Source organism: Oncorhynchus mykiss, chromosome 18, assembly GCF_013265735.2.
Source record: "Oncorhynchus mykiss isolate Arlee chromosome 18, USDA_OmykA_1.1, whole genome shotgun sequence".
Lineage (NCBI taxonomy): Eukaryota > Metazoa > Chordata > Actinopteri > Salmoniformes > Salmonidae > Oncorhynchus > Oncorhynchus mykiss.
Window position 1 is genome coordinate 5,185,369 of NC_048582.1, and position 18,701 is coordinate 5,204,069.

Consider the following 18,701-nt stretch of genomic DNA (forward strand, 5'->3'; position numbering starts at 1 on the left):
TGTCAGCACATTCAACTATGTAAATAAAAAAGTATTTCATAAGAATATTTCATTCATTCAGATCTAGGATGTGTTATTTTAGTGTTCCCTTTATTTTTTTGAGCAGTGTATATTGAATGCATTACCGTAACCAAACAAACATTGTAGATTAGAAATTATGAGAACTAACGGTAGGCTAAATGTATTACTGGTGATAGTGGTGTGCCATCCCCTTTGCAACGGACTGGTCCACACAGACTCATTTCATATCATCCTCTTCTCACTATCACAAGGGTTAGTAACTACACAGACTCATTTCATATCATCCTCCACTCACTATCACAAGGGTTAGTAACTACACAGACTCATTTCATATCATCCTCCTCTCACTATCACAAGGGTTAGTAACTACATAGACTCATTTCATATCATCCTCCTCTCACTACCACAAGGGTTAGTAACTACACAGACTCATTTCATATCATCCTCCTCTCACTATCACAAGGGTTAGTAACTACACAGACTCATTTCATATCATCCTCCTCTCACTATCACAAGGGTTAGTAACTACACAGACTAATTTCATATCATCCTCCTCTCACTATCACAAGGGTTAGTAACTACACAGACTAATTTCATATCATCCTCCTCTCACTATCACAAGGGTTAGTAACTACACAGACTCACTTCATAGAACTTTAAAACACTGGCAGTTTGTCTACTTCACTTCTTTAGTCTACTCTCTGATCACTCCAGATAACCCAGTTGTTCAGGGATGTGTTGTCAGAATTACAGAATTCAACCTATCAATAGACTGGGTCATAACTTAAGGTCAAATTTATAGATAGAACCTGCTCTTACCAATCTTCTCCTCCTCTTCTTCATCTTTAATGATGACATTCAGCTTCAGTGTTTGACTGCAGTCTTCCAGCTTCACTGATGCCATCTCTGGATCCTGCAGTACAAACTGGGCTCCACTGTCACAATCAGGACCCAGTAGCTGTAGGTTTGGACTCAGTGTGGAAGGAGAGGCAGGTTGGGTTTGTCCTCACTGTTGATGTTAACGGCCTCAGACTTAATCTGAGTCGGTCTGTAGTAATAAAGACAAACGGACACAAAAGTTATTTTCTTGACAGTTCTGGCACTTTATTCTCTAAAATATATTAGATCAGGTCGCTAAACTTTGACAACAGACCATTTATTAATTTCCCATTAGACAAAGTGCACACCTTAAATTACACAACGCAGGTGCACATAACCTGCAGTAGATTTCCCGAATTCACATAAATGACTCCAAAACCATTTAGTACAAGGTTGCAGTTGTTTTAGGCAGCACTATTCACGATTTTCCTGAATAATCTAGATGCCGGGGTTAAAGACATTTACAAACCATAGCACGCAATTTGAAGAAGGCAATGCTCTGATAATTGGCTGATTGCTCCTAACCCATAGGAATCCCCACACAGTTGACTACTTTAAAATTGTAGAAGCCCTCTCTCAATTTCTATGGATGACGCAGACCCATGCTAAAACAGGTTACATAGAGGTGGAGTCTTCTCTCCCTCTCTGTCTCCAACCGAACAATGGGAATTGTTATTCCAAAGGTGGGAAGGCAGGGGACAAGCTTAGGTCCAAAACAAGCTCATAGAAAAGCATTGGCCTTTTCCTCTAGGATTTACACACACTAAGCACCTCCCCCTGCCTCTCTGGCAAGCGGTTTTAACTAGCTATTTACATTTGTGGTTTGGTCCAAAATAATGGTTCATATTGACATCAAAACACATTGAGACATTATTTTACTGTAATAGAGAAGTTACCTTTTCTATCAATACCCTTTTTATGTCTCAACTACTCAGATTGAGAGCAGAGTTACACTACTAAAACCAGAGTATCAATGAACATTGATTCTGGAAAATGAATGCTAGTATTAGTACTGCTAGCAGTATTTTAGCCAAATACTATTATAATAGCTCTCTAGTCTGTTTTATACATGTGCAATAAGCATAAACAAGGTTGGCCACTGGATTTTAACATCTGAACAAAGTGGACAGGCTATAACTTTATGAATGTCCATCCATGTGGAAGGCCTAGCGTTTGTAAAACAGTCAGTTGCATTGGCTTTATTAGTCCTGGTTCCTGTGACTAATCATGTTGTCTATTTAAGCGCTGAATAGGACCATCAGCTACCCAACTTTATCAGGAGTAACCCTGCAATAGACTGACTGGGGAGGTGATTTTTCACAGTCAAAGTCCTACAATAAGAGCTAAGAAGCTAATATTTGTGTAAACTGTTGATAATAGTTTTCTGTTGGTGTCACGTGTTTCATGGGTGCACAATCCAACTCGTTTCATAAAGTCATATAAGAATGCCCCCAATACAACGATGTGGTCTAATACCGCCACAGTGGGATTTCAGTTTATTTTCAAAATAATTCGTTATTGTAATTCATTGTAAATAAATAATAATCCAACCATGTTCTGCGTTATTTTGTCCAAATATGACATGATTTCACTATTTTGTATCAGTTTATCGCTTTAAGAGGGATTTTTATTTTGAGTGTGAACCACACATGCCTCTATTGTGGCTAGCTTCACATAGGTAGGGACAGGCGGACATCAGGCCTATGTCCAGCTGGAGGACGGAGATGTTGGCCACATCAGATAGAAATGTATTATGTTGAACAAACATTCCTCTGATTCTAATGAATCATGTCAGTTCTATTCAGAGGATTTCTATCTGTAAATTTCCAAAATGTTTTTGTTCTGAACATCCCGAGGCGGAAACCCACTGAGCTAACGAACCTGCAAAGCCTAACAAATGAACGTGTTGTGAACCCCGCGCCGTGTGCTTTTTTTAAAATCACGTTCATCACTCGCTCGGTTTGACACAAAACCTTTCCCAAACGTTATAATACCTTGATTGGTTTGTTATCTAACATGTCATGACGTTATTTCAATATTAGACAGTTTAAAAGTGCTATTACGTACCTGTAGTAAGAAGAAAAAAGGACAGCAGTTCTGACGTTCTCTTCACTCGAAAGAATGGTGTGCGTCTACCGGAACTTCCGGTCTCCCCCCCCCTCCCCAACCCACTACCACAGTGCAACAGTGACATCTATTGGACTGATGGACTAACTACTGCCAAAGCATGTAGAATGTAAGTGAGATTGATTAGCTTGACAAAAAAACTTGGTTTTAAAAAACTAAACCGGTGTCTGTTTTAGTGTCTAAGTTTTTCAACCCATTACATATGTATTGTATATGATCTCTGTGGAAGGCCAAGAAGATCATCAAGAACCTCAGCCACCAGAGACACGGCCTGTTCACCCTGCTACCATCTATCAGGCGGAGACAGTGCAGGTGCATCAAAGCTGGGACCAAGAGAATGAAAGCACTTCTATCTCCAGGCCATAAGACTGTTAAACAGTCATCCTTGATTTGATGTAGAGAATATTGGTGACGTGCAACTTGGCTTGTCCCAATGTGTGACATGTACTGAGTACATAAATACAGATATATATTTTTTTGAATGCCTTGAATTAAACAAAAGCATTACATTTACTGTAAAGATAACCCCCCAAAACTATGATGATTCAGTAGATCAATTACAGTTCTCTAGCAGGGCTCCCGAATGGCACTGCGGTCTAAGGCACAGCATCTCAGTGCTAGAGGCATCACTACAGACACCCGGGTTCAAATCTAGGCTGTATCACAACCAGGCATGATTGGGAGTCCCATAGGGTGGCGCACAATTGGCCCAACACCGTCGGGTTTGGCCAGTGTAGGTCATCATTGTAAATAATAATTTGTTCTTAACTGACCTGCCTAATTAAATTAAAGGTCTCACAGATGCTTATGCTGACAAAACATGTTAGAGAATAGGTCAGATTTAGCTTTGTGATGCTCATTTCAACTTCCTGTCTTGTTCAGCTTCAGATAAACACTAAATATTTCACTTAAAATATATATTTTTTGTAATTCATTATACAAATTCATGTACAAACTGTATTTTTCATGGGAAGATCGATTAAGCCGGCTTCAATGGAGCTGCCCAAACATATTCATAAATGACTCAAATAACTAATCTAGTTTTAAAATAAAATGTAATAAACACATGTACTTTTGTTTATTGATGTACAGATTATGTAGTAAAACATGTTCCCCCCCAAACTAATAATCACACCATCTCTATCTGATACATGTTGTGTCTACCAGCTCATTACCACAGAAAACTGATCATCACACCATCTCTATCTGATACATGTTGTGTCTACCAGCTCATTACCACAGAAAACTGATCATCACACCATCTCTATCTGATACAGGTTGTGTCTACCAGCTCATTACCACAGAACACTGATCATCACACCATCTCTATCTGATACATGTTGTGTCTACCAGCTCATTACCACAGAAAACTGATCATCACACCATCTCTATCTGATACATGTTGTGTCTACCAGCTCATTACCACAGAAAACTGATCATCACACCATCTCTATCTGATACATGTTGTGTCTACCAGCTCATTACCACAGAAAACTGATCATCACACCATCTCTATCTGATACATGTTGTGTCTACCAGCTCATTACCACAGAAAACTGATCATCACACCATCTCTATCTGATACATGTTGTGTCTACCAGCTCATTACCACAGAAAACTGATCATCACACCATCTCTATCTGATACATGTTGTGTCTACCAGCTCATTACCACAGAAAACTGATCATCACACCATCTCTATCTGATACATGTTGTGTCTACCAGCTCATTACCACAGAAAACTGATCATCATCACACCATCTCTATCTGATACATGTTGTGTCTACCAGCTCATTACCACAGAGAACTGATCATCACACCATCTCTATCTGATACATGTTGTGTCTACTAGCTCATTCCCACAGAAAACTGATCATCACACCATCTCTATCTGATACATGTTGTGTCTACTAGCTCATTCCCACAGAAAACTGATCATCACACCATCTCTATCTGATACATGTTGTGTCTACCAGCTCATTACCACAGAACACTGATAATCACACCATCTCTATCTGATACATGTTGTGTCTACCAGCTCATTACCACAGAAAACTGATCATCACACCATCTCTATCTGATACATGTTGTGTCTACCAGCTCATTACCACAGAAAACTGATCATCATCACACCATCTCTATCTGATACATGTTGTGTCTACCAGCTCATTACCACAGAAAACTGATCATCACACCATCTCTATCTGATACATGTTGTGTCTACCAGCTCATTACCACAGAAAACTGATCATCATCACACCATCTCTATCTGATACATGTTGTGTCTACCAGCTCATTACCACAGAACACTGATCATCACACCATCTCTATCTGATACATGTTGTGTCTACCAGCTCATTACCACAGAACACTGATAATCACACCATCTCTATCTGATACATGTTGTGTCTACCAGCTCATTACCAAAGAAAACTGATAATCACACCATCTCTATCTGATACATGTTGTGTCTACCAGCTCATTACCACAGAAAACTGATAATCACACCATCTCTATCTGATACATGTTGTGTCTACCAGCTCATTACCACAGAAAACTGATCATCACACCATCTCTATCTGATACATGTTGTGTCTACCAGCTCATTACCACAGAAAACTGATCATCACACCATCTCTATCTGATACATGTTGTGTCTACCAGCTCATTACCACAGAACACTGATCATCACACCATCTCTATCTGATACATGTTGTGTCTACCAGCTCATTACCACAGAGAACTGATCATTATCACACCATCTCTATCTGATACATGTTGTGTCTACCAGCTCATTACCACAGAAAACTGATCATCACACCATCTCTATCTGATACATGTTGTGTCTACCAGCTCATTACCACAGAGAACTGATCATCACACCATCTCTATCTGATACATGTTGTGTCTACCAGCTCATTACCACAGAGAACTGATCATCACACCATCTCTATCTGATACATGTTGTGTCTACCAGCTCATTACCACAGAACACTGATCATCACACCATCTCTATCTGATACATGTTGTGTCTACCAGCTCATTACCACAGAGAACTGATCATCACACCATCTCTATCTGATACATGTTGTGTCTACCAGCTCATTACCACAGAAAACTGATAATCACACCATCTCTATCTGATACATGTTGTGTCTACCAGCTCATTACCACAGAGAACTGATCATCACACCATCTCTATCTGATACATGTTGTGTCTACCAGCTCATTACCACAGAACACTGATCATCACACCATCTCTATCTGATACATGTTGTGTCTACCAGCTCATTACAACAGAGAACTGATCATCATCACACCATCTCTATCTGATACATGTTGTGTCTACCAGCTCATTACCACAGAGAACTGATCATCATCACACCATCTCTATCTGATACATGTTGTGTCTACCAGCTCATTACCACAGAACACTGATCATCACACCATCTCTATCTGATACATGTTGTGTCTACCAGCTCATTACCACAGAAAACTGATAATCACACCATCTCTATCTGATACATGTTGTGTCTACCAGCTCATTACCACAGAAAACTGATCATCACACCATCTCTATCTGATACATGTTGTGTCTACCAGCTCATTACCACAGAACACTGATCATCACACCATCTCTATCTGATACATGTTGTGTCTACCAGCTCATTACCACAGAACACTGATCATCACACCATCTCTATCTGATACATGTTGTGTCTACCAGCTCATTACCACAGAAAACTGATCATCACACCATCTCTATCTGATACATGTTGTGTCTACCAGCTCATTACCACAGAACACTGATCATCACACCATCTCTATCTGATACATGTTGTGTCTACCAGCTCATTACCACAGAACACTGATAATCACACCATCTCTATCTGATACATGTTGTGTCTACCAGCTCATTACCACAGAACACTGATCATCACACCATCTCTATCTGATACATGTTGTGTCTACCAGCTCATTACCACAGAAAACTGATAATCACACCATCTCTATCTGATACATGTTGTGTCTACCAGCTCATTACCACAGAACACTGATCATCACACCATCTCTATCTGATACATGTTGTGTCTACCAGCTCATTACCACAGAAAACTGATCATCACACCATCTCTATCTGATACATGTTGTGTCTACCAGCTCATTACCACAGAGAACTGATCATCACACCATCTCTATCTGATACATGTTGTGTCTACCAGCTCATTACCACAGAGAACTGATCATCACACCATCTCTATCTGATACATGTTGTGTCTACCAGCTCATTACCACAGAGAACTGATCATCACACCATCTCTATCTGATACATGTTGTGTCTACCAGCTCATTACCACAGAACACTGATCATCACACCATCTCTATCTGATACATGTTGTGTCTACCAGCTCATTACCACAGAGAACTGATCATCACACCATCTCTATCTGATACATGTTGTGTCTACCAGCTCATTACCACAGAAAACTGATAATCACACCATCTCTATCTGATACATGTTGTGTCTACCAGCTCATTACCACAGAGAACTGATCATCACACCATCTCTATCTGATACATGTTGTGTCTACCAGCTCATTACCACAGAACACTGATCATCACACCATCTCTATCTGATACATGTTGTGTCTACCAGCTCATTACCACAGAGAACTGATCATCATCACACCATCTCTATCTGATACATGTTGTGTCTACCAGCTCATTACCACAGAACACTGATCATCACACCATCTCTATCTGATACATGTTGTGTCTACCAGCTCATTACCACAGAAAACTGATAATCACACCATCTCTATCTGATACATGTTGTGTCTACCAGCTCATTACCACAGAACACTGATCATCACACCATCTCTATCTGATACATGTTGTGTCTACCAGCTCATTACCACAGAAAACTGATAATCACACCATCTCTATCTGATACATGTTGTGTCTACCAGCTCATTACCACAGAAAACTGATCATCACACCATCTCTATCTGATACATGTTGTGTCTACCAGCTCATTACCACAGAACACTGATCATCACACCATCTCTATCTGATACATGTTGTGTCTACCAGCTCATTACCACAGAACACTGATCATCACACCATCTCTATCTGATACATGTTGTGTCTACCAGCTCATTACCACAGAAAACTGATCATCACACCATCTCTATCTGATACATGTTGTGTCTACCAGCTCATTACCACAGAACACTGATCATCACACCATCTCTATCTGATACATGTTGTGTCTACCAGCTCATTACCACAGAACACTGATCATCACACCATCTCTATCTGATACATGTTGTGTCTACCAGCTCATTACCACAGAACACTGATCATCACACCATCTCTATCTGATACATGTTGTGTCTACCAGCTCATTACCACAGAACACTGATCATCACACCATCTCTATCTGATACATGTTGTGTCTACCAGCTCATTACCACAGAACACTGATCATCACACCATCTCTATCTGATACATGTTGTGTCTACCAGCTCATTACCACAGAAAACTGATCATCACACCATCTCTATCTGATACATGTTGTGTCTACCAGCTCATTACCACAGAAAACTGATCATCACACCATCTCTATCTGATACATGTTGTGTCTACCAGCTCATTACCACAGAAAACTGATCATCATCACACCATCTCTATCTGATACATGTTGTGTCTACCAGCTCATTACCACAGAGAACTGATCATCATCACACCATCTCTATCTGATACATGTTGTGTCTACCAGCTCATTACCACAGAACACTGATCATCACACCATCTCTATCTGATACATGTTGTGTCTACCAGCTCATTACCACAGAACACTGATCATCACACCATCTCTATCTGATACATGTTGTGTCTACCAGCTCATTACCACAGAAAACTGATAATCACACCATCTCTATCTGATACATGTTGTGTCTACCAGCTCATTACCACAGAACACTGATCATCACACCATCTCTATCTGATACATGTTGTGTCTACCAGCTCATTACCACAGAAAACTGATAATCACACCATCTCTATCTGATACATGTTGTGTCTACCAGCTCATTACCACAGAAAACTGATCATCACACCATCTCTATCTGATACATGTTGTGTCTACCAGCTCATTACCACAGAACACTGATCATCACACCATCTCTATCTGATACATGTTGTGTCTACCAGCTCATTACCACAGAACACTGATCATCACACCATCTCTATCTGATACATGTTGTGTCTACCAGCTCATTACCACAGAAAACTGATCATCACACCATCTCTATCTGATACATGTTGTGTCTACCAGCTCATTACCACAGAACACTGATCATCACACCATCTCTATCTGATACATGTTGTGTCTACCAGCTCATTACCACAGAACACTGATCATCACACCATCTCTATCTGATACATGTTGTGTCTACCAGCTCATTACCACAGAACACTGATCATCACACCATCTCTATCTGATACATGTTGTGTCTACCAGCTCATTACCACAGAACACTGATCATCACACCATCTCTATCTGATACATGTTGTGTCTACCAGCTCATTACCACAGAACACTGATCATCACACCATCTCTATCTGATACATGTTGTGTCTACCAGCTCATTACCACAGAAAACTGATCATCACACCATCTCTATCTGATACATGTTGTGTCTACCAGCTCATTACCACAGAAAACTGATCATCACACCATCTCTATCTGATACATGTTGTGTCTACCAGCTCATTACCACAGAAAACTGATCATCATCACACCATCTCTATCTGATACATGTTGTGTCTACCAGCTCATTACCACAGAGAACTGATCATCATCACACCATCTCTATCTGATACATGTTGTGTCTACCAGCTCATTACCACAGAACACTGATCATCACACCATCTCTATCTGATACATGTTGTGTCTACCAGCTCATTACCACAGAAAACTGATCATCACACCATCTCTATCTGATACATGTTGTGTCTACCAGCTCATTACCACAGAACACTGATCATCACACCATCTCTATCTGATACATGTTGTGTCTACCAGCTCATTACCACAGAAAACTGATAATCACACCATCTCTATCTGATACATGTTGTGTCTACCAGCTCATTACCACAGAACACTGATCATCACACCATCTCTATCTGATACATGTTGTGTCTACCAGCTCATTACCACAGAAAACTGATAATCACACCATCTCTATCTGATACATGTTGTGTCTACCAGCTCATTACCACAGAAAACTGATCATCACACCATCTCTATCTGATACATGTTGTGTCTACCAGCTCATTACCACAGAACACTGATCATCACACCATCTCTATCTGATACATGTTGTGTCTACCAGCTCATTACCACAGAACACTGATCATCACACCATCTCTATCTGATACATGTTGTGTCTACCAGCTCATTACCACAGAAAACTGATCATCACACCATCTCTATCTGATACATGTTGTGTCTACCAGCTCATTACCACAGAACACTGATCATCACACCATCTCTATCTGATACATGTTGTGTCTACCAGCTCATTACCACAGAACACTGATCATCACACCATCTCTATCTGATACATGTTGTGTCTACCAGCTCATTACCACAGAACACTGATCATCACACCATCTCTATCTGATACATGTTGTGTCTACCAGCTCATTACCACAGAACACTGATCATCACACCATCTCTATCTGATACATGTTGTGTCTACCAGCTCATTACCACAGAACACTGATCATCACACCATCTCTATCTGATACATGTTGTGTCTACCAGCTCATTACCACAGAAAACTGATCATCACACCATCTCTATCTGATACATGTTGTGTCTACCAGCTCATTACCACAGAAAACTGATCATCACACCATCTCTATCTGATACATGTTGTGTCTACCAGCTCATTACCACAGAAAACTGATCATCATCACACCATCTCTATCTGATACATGTTGTGTCTACCAGCTCATTACCACAGAGAACTGATCATCATCACACCATCTCTATCTGATACATGTTGTGTCTACCAGCTCATTACCACAGAACACTGATCATCACACCATCTCTATCTGATACATGTTGTGTCTACCAGCTCATTACCACAGAACACTGATCATCACACCATCTCTATCTGATACATGTTGTGTCTACCAGCTCATTACCACAGAACACTGATCATCACACCATCTCTATCTGATACATGTTGTGTCTACCAGCTCATTACCACAGAACACTGATCATCACACCATCTCTATCTGATACATGTTGTGTCTACCAGCTCATTACCACAGAACACTGATCATCACACCATCTCTATCTGATACATGTTGTGTCTACCAGCTCATTACCACAGAAAACTGATCATCACACCATCTCTATCTGATACATGTTGTGTCTACCAGCTCATTACCACAGAAAACTGATCATCACACCATCTCTATCTGATACATGTTGTGTCTACCAGCTCATTACCACAGAAAACTGATCATCATCACACCATCTCTATCTGATACATGTTGTGTCTACCAGCTCATTACCACAGAGAACTGATCATCATCACACCATCTCTATCTGATACATGTTGTGTCTACCAGCTCATTACCACAGAACACTGATCATCACACCATCTCTATCTGATACATGTTGTGTCTACCAGCTCATTACCACAGAAAACTGATCATCACACCATCTCTATCTGATACATGTTGTGTCTACCAGCTCATTACCACAGAAAACTGATCATCACACCATCTCTATCTGATACATGTTGTGTCTACCAGCTCATTACCACAGAGAACTGATAATCACACCATCTCTATCTGATACATGTTGTGTCTACCAGCTCATTACCACAGAAAACTGATCATCACACCATCTCTATCTGATACATGTTGTGTCTACCAGCTCATTACCACAGAAAACTGATCATCACACCATCTCTATCTGATACATGTTGTGTCTACCAGCTCATTACCACAGAAAACTGATCATCACACCATCTCTATCTGATACATGTTGTGTCTACCAGCTCATTACCACAGAACACTGATCATCACACCATCTCTATCTGATACATGTTGTGTCTACCAGCTCATTACCACAGAAAACTGATAATCACACCATCTCTATCTGATACATGTTGTGTCTACCAGCTCATTACCACAGAACACTGATCATCACACCATCTCTATCTGATACATGTTGTGTCTACCAGCTCATTACCACAGAAAACTGATAATCACACCATCTCTATCTGATACATGTTGTGTCTACCAGCTCATTACCACAGAAAACTGATCATCACACCATCTCTATCTGATACATGTTGTGTCTACCAGCTCATTACCACAGAACACTGATCATCACACCATCTCTATCTGATACATGTTGTGTCTACCAGCTCATTACCACAGAACACTGATCATCACACCATCTCTATCTGATACATGTTGTGTCTACCAGCTCATTACCACAGAAAACTGATCATCACACCATCTCTATCTGATACATGTTGTGTCTACCAGCTCATTACCACAGAACACTGATCATCACACCATCTCTATCTGATACATGTTGTGTCTACCAGCTCATTACCACAGAACACTGATCATCACACCATCTCTATCTGATACATGTTGTGTCTACCAGCTCATTACCACAGAACACTGATCATCACACCATCTCTATCTGATACATGTTGTGTCTACCAGCTCATTACCACAGAACACTGATCATCACACCATCTCTATCTGATACATGTTGTGTCTACCAGCTCATTACCACAGAACACTGATCATCACACCATCTCTATCTGATACATGTTGTGTCTACCAGCTCATTACCACAGAAAACTGATCATCACACCATCTCTATCTGATACATGTTGTGTCTACCAGCTCATTACCACAGAAAACTGATCATCACACCATCTCTATCTGATACATGTTGTGTCTACCAGCTCATTACCACAGAAAACTGATCATCATCACACCATCTCTATCTGATACATGTTGTGTCTACCAGCTCATTACCACAGAGAACTGATCATCATCACACCATCTCTATCTGATACATGTTGTGTCTACCAGCTCATTACCACAGAACACTGATCATCACACCATCTCTATCTGATACATGTTGTGTCTACCAGCTCATTACCACAGAACACTGATCATCACACCATCTCTATCTGATACATGTTGTGTCTACCAGCTCATTACCACAGAACACTGATCATCACACCATCTCTATCTGATACATGTTGTGTCTACCAGCTCATTACCACAGAACACTGATCATCACACCATCTCTATCTGATACATGTTGTGTCTACCAGCTCATTACCACAGAACACTGATCATCACACCATCTCTATCTGATACATGTTGTGTCTACCAGCTCATTACCACAGAAAACTGATCATCATCACACCATCTCTATCTGATACATGTTGTGTCTACCAGCTCATTACCACAGAGAACTGATCATCATCACACCATCTCTATCTGATACATGTTGTGTCTACCAGCTCATTACCACAGAACACTGATCATCACACCATCTCTATCTGATACATGTTGTGTCTACCAGCTCATTACCACAGAAAACTGATCATCACACCATCTCTATCTGATACATGTTGTGTCTACCAGCTCATTACCACAGAAAACTGATCATCACACCATCTCTATCTGATACATGTTGTGTCTACCAGCTCATTACCACAGAGAACTGATAATCACACCATCTCTATCTGATACATGTTGTGTCTACCAGCTCATTACCACAGAAAACTGATCATCACACCATCTCTATCTGATACATGTTGTGTCTACCAGCTCATTACCACAGAAAACTGATCATCACACCATCTCTATCTGATACATGTTGTGTCTACCAGCTCATTACCACAGAAAACTGATCATCACACCATCTCTATCTGATACATGTTGTGTCATCTCATTCTCACAGAAAACTGATCATCACACCATCTCTATCTGATACATGTTGTGTCTACCAGCTCATTACCACAGAAAACTGATCATCACACCATCTCTATCTGATACATGTTGTGTCTACCAGCTCATTACCACAGAAAACTGATCATCACACCATCTCTATCTGATACATGTTGTGTCTACCAGCTCATTACCACAGATAACTGATCATCACACCATCTCTATCTGATACATGTTGTGTCTACCAGCTCATTACCACAGAGAACTGATCATCACACCATCTCTATCTGATACATGTTGTGTCTACCAGCTCATTACCACAGAACACTGATCATCACACCATCTCTATCTGATACATGTTGTGTCTACCAGCTCATTACCACAGAGAACTGATCATCACACCATCTCTATCTGATACATGTTGTGTCTACCAGCTCATTACCACAGAAAACTGATAATCACACCATCTCTATCTGATACATGTTGTGTCTACCAGCTCATTACCACAGAGAACTGATCATCACACCATCTCTATCTGATACATGTTGTGTCTACCAGCTCATTACCACAGAACACTGATCATCACACCATCTCTATCTGATACATGTTGTGTCTACCAGCTCATTACCACAGAGAACTGATCATCATCACACCATCTCTATCTGATACATGTTGTGTCTACCAGCTCATTACCACAGAGAACTGATCATCATCACACCATCTCTATCTGATACATGTTGTGTCTACCAGCTCATTACCACAGAACACTGATCATCACACCATCTCTATCTGATACATGTTGTGTCTACCAGCTCATTACCACAGAAAACTGATAATCACACCATCTCTATCTGATACATGTTGTGTCTACCAGCTCATTACCACAGAAAACTGATCATCACACCATCTCTATCTGATACATGTTGTGTCTACCAGCTCATTACCACAGAACACTGATCATCACACCATCTCTATCTGATACATGTTGTGTCTACCAGCTCATTACCACAGAACACTGATCATCACACCATCTCTATCTGATACATGTTGTGTCTACCAGCTCATTACCACAGAAAACTGATCATCACACCATCTCTATCTGATACATGTTGTGTCTACCAGCTCATTACCACAGAACACTGATCATCACACCATCTCTATCTGATACATGTTGTGTCTACCAGCTCATTACCACAGAACACTGATCATCACACCATCTCTATCTGATACATGTTGTGTCTACCAGCTCATTACCACAGAACACTGATCATCACACCATCTCTATCTGATACATGTTGTGTCTACCAGCTCATTACCACAGAACACTGATCATCACACCATCTCTATCTGATACATGTTGTGTCTACCAGCTCATTACCACAGAACACTGATCATCACACCATCTCTATCTGATACATGTTGTGTCTACCAGCTCATTACCACAGAAAACTGATCATCACACCATCTCTATCTGATACATGTTGTGTCTACCAGCTCATTACCACAGAAAACTGATCATCACACCATCTCTATCTGATACATGTTGTGTCTACCAGCTCATTACCACAGAAAACTGATCATCATCACACCATCTCTATCTGATACATGTTGTGTCTACCAGCTCATTACCACAGAGAACTGATCATCATCACACCATCTCTATCTGATACATGTTGTGTCTACCAGCTCATTACCACAGAACACTGATCATCACACCATCTCTATCTGATACATGTTGTGTCTACCAGCTCATTACCACAGAAAACTGATCATCACACCATCTCTATCTGATACATGTTGTGTCTACCAGCTCATTACCACAGAAAACTGATCATCACACCATCTCTATCTGATACATGTTGTGTCTACCAGCTCATTAACACAGAGAACTGATAATCACACCATCTCTATCTGATACATGTTGTGTCTACCAGCTCATTACCACAGAAAACTGATCATCACACCATCTCTATCTGATACATGTTGTGTCTACCAGCTCATTACCACAGAAAACTGATCATCACACCATCTCTATCTGATACATGTTGTGTCTACCAGCTCATTACCACAGAACACTGATCATCACACCATCTCTATCTGATACATGTTGTGTCTACCAGCTCATTACCACAGAAAACTGATCATCACACCATCTCTATCTGATACATGTTGTGTCTACCAGCTCATTACCACAGAAAACTGATCATCACACCATCTCTATCTGATACATGTTGTGTCTACCAGCTCATTACCACAGAAAACTGATCATCATCACACCATCTCTATCTGATACATGTTGTGTCTACCAGCTCATTACCACAGAACACTGATCATCACACCATCTCTATCTGATACATGTTGTGTCTACCAGCTCATTACCACAGAACACTGATAATCACACCATCTCTATCTGATACATGTTGTGTCTACCAGCTCATTACCACAGAAAACTGATCATCACACCATCTCTATCTGATACATGTTGTGTCTACCAGCTCATTACCACAGAAAACTGATAATCACACCATCTCTATCTGATACATGTTGTGTCTACCAGCTCATTACCACAGAAAACTGATCATCACACCATCTCTATCTGATACATGTTGTGTCTACCAGCTCATTACCACAGAAAACTGATCATCACACCATCTCTATCTGATACATGTTGTGTCTACCAGCTCATTACCACAGAGAACTGATCATCACACCATCTCTATCTGATACATGTTGTGTCTACCAGCTCATTACCACAGAGAACTGATCATCACACCATCTCTATCTGATACATGTTGTGTCTACCAGCTCATTACCACAGAGAACTGATCATCACACCATCTCTATCTGATACATGTTGTGTCTACCAGCTCATTACCACAGAACACTGATCATCACACCATCTCTATCTGATACATGTTGTGTCTACCAGCTCATTACCACAGAGAACTGATCATCACACCATCTCTATCTGATACATGTTGTGTCTACCAGCTCATTACCACAGAAAACTGATAATCACACCATCTCTATCTGATACATGTTGTGTCTACCAGCTCATTACCACAGAGAACTGATCATCACACCATCTCTATCTGATACATGTTGTGTCTACCAGCTCATTACCACAGAACACTGATCATCACACCATCTCTATCTGATACATGTTGTGTCTACCAGCTCATTACCACAGAGAACTGATCATCATCACACCATCTCTATCTGATACATGTTGTGTCTACCAGCTCATTACCACAGAGAACTGATCATCATCACACCATCTCTATCTGATACATGTTGTGTCTACCAGCTCATTACCACAGAACACTGATCATCACACCATCTCTATCTGATACATGTTGTGTCTACCAGCTCATTACCACAGAAAACTGATAATCACACCATCTCTATCTGATACATGTTGTGTCTACCAGCTCATTACCACAGAACACTGATCATCACACCATCTCTATCTGATACATGTTGTGTCTACCAGCTCATTACCACAGAAAACTGATCATCATCACACCATCTCTATCTGATACATGTTGTGTCTACCAGCTCATTACCACAGAACACTGATCATCACACCATCTCTATCTGATACATGTTGTGTCTACCAGCTCATTACCACAGAACACTGATCATCACACCATCTCTATCTGATACATGTTGTGTCTACCAGCTCATTACCACAGAAAACTGATCATCACACCATCTCTATCTGATACATGTTGTGTCTACCAGCTCATTACCACAGAAAACTGATCATCACACCATCTCTATCTGATACATGTTGTGTCTACCAGCTCATTACCACAGAGAACTGATCATCACACCATCTCTATCTGATACATGTTGTGTCTACCAGCTCATTACCACAGAGAACTGATCATCACACCATCTCTATCTGATACATGTTGTGTCTACCAGCTCATTACCACAGAACACTGATCATCACACCCTCTCTATCTGATACATGTTGTGTCTACCAGCTCATTACCACAGAGAACTGATCATCACACCATCTCTATCTGATACATGTTGTGTCTACCAGCTCATTACCACAGAAAACTGATAATCACACCATCTCTATCTGATACATGTTGTGTCTACCAGCTCATTACCACAGAGAACTGATCATCACACCATCTCTATCTGATACATGTTGTGTCTACCAGCTCATTACCACAGAACACTGATCATCACACCATCTCTATCTGATACATGTTGTGTCTACCAGCTCATTACCACAGAGAACTGATCATCATCACACCATCTCTATCTGATACATGTTGTGTCTACCAGCTCATTACCACAGAGAACTGATCATCATCACACCATCTCTATCTGATACATGTTGTGTCTACCAGCTCATTACCACAGAACACTGATCATCACACCATCTCTATCTGATACATGTTGTGTCTACCAGCTCATTACCACAGAAAACTGATAATCACACCATCTCTATCTGATACATGTTGTGTCTACCAGCTCATTACCACAGAAAACTGATCATCACACCATCTCTATCTGATACATGTTGTGTCTACCAGCTCATTACCACAGAACACTGATCATCACACCATCTCTATCTGATACATGTTGTGTCTACCAGCTCATTACCACAGAACACTGATCATCACACCATCTCTATC

At 40.6% G+C, this 18,701-nt stretch overlaps 3 protein-coding genes across 10 annotated transcripts in view; 1 reads left to right on the forward strand and 2 right to left on the reverse strand.

Annotated features, from left to right (window-relative positions):
• LOC110514545 (zinc finger protein 883-like) overlaps positions 1 to 3,093 on the reverse strand; it is a 98,722-nt gene extending 95,629 nt beyond the window's left edge. The window contains exons 1-2 of the mRNA XM_036951260.1: positions 2,968 to 3,093; positions 841 to 1,069 (exon numbers count right to left, since the gene is read on the reverse strand). The gene's annotated coding sequence lies outside the window, so the exon portion shown is untranslated. The remainder of the gene's footprint in view (positions 1 to 840; positions 1,070 to 2,967) is intronic.
• Positions 1 to 18,701, reverse strand: part of LOC110528894 (oocyte zinc finger protein XlCOF6-like) — a 680,129-nt gene that overhangs the window by 373,306 nt on the left and 288,122 nt on the right. The window lies entirely within an intron of this gene.
• The window catches only part of LOC110510710 (zinc finger protein 883-like), a 586,683-nt gene that overhangs the window by 32,440 nt on the left and 535,542 nt on the right, over positions 1 to 18,701 (forward strand). The window lies entirely within an intron of this gene.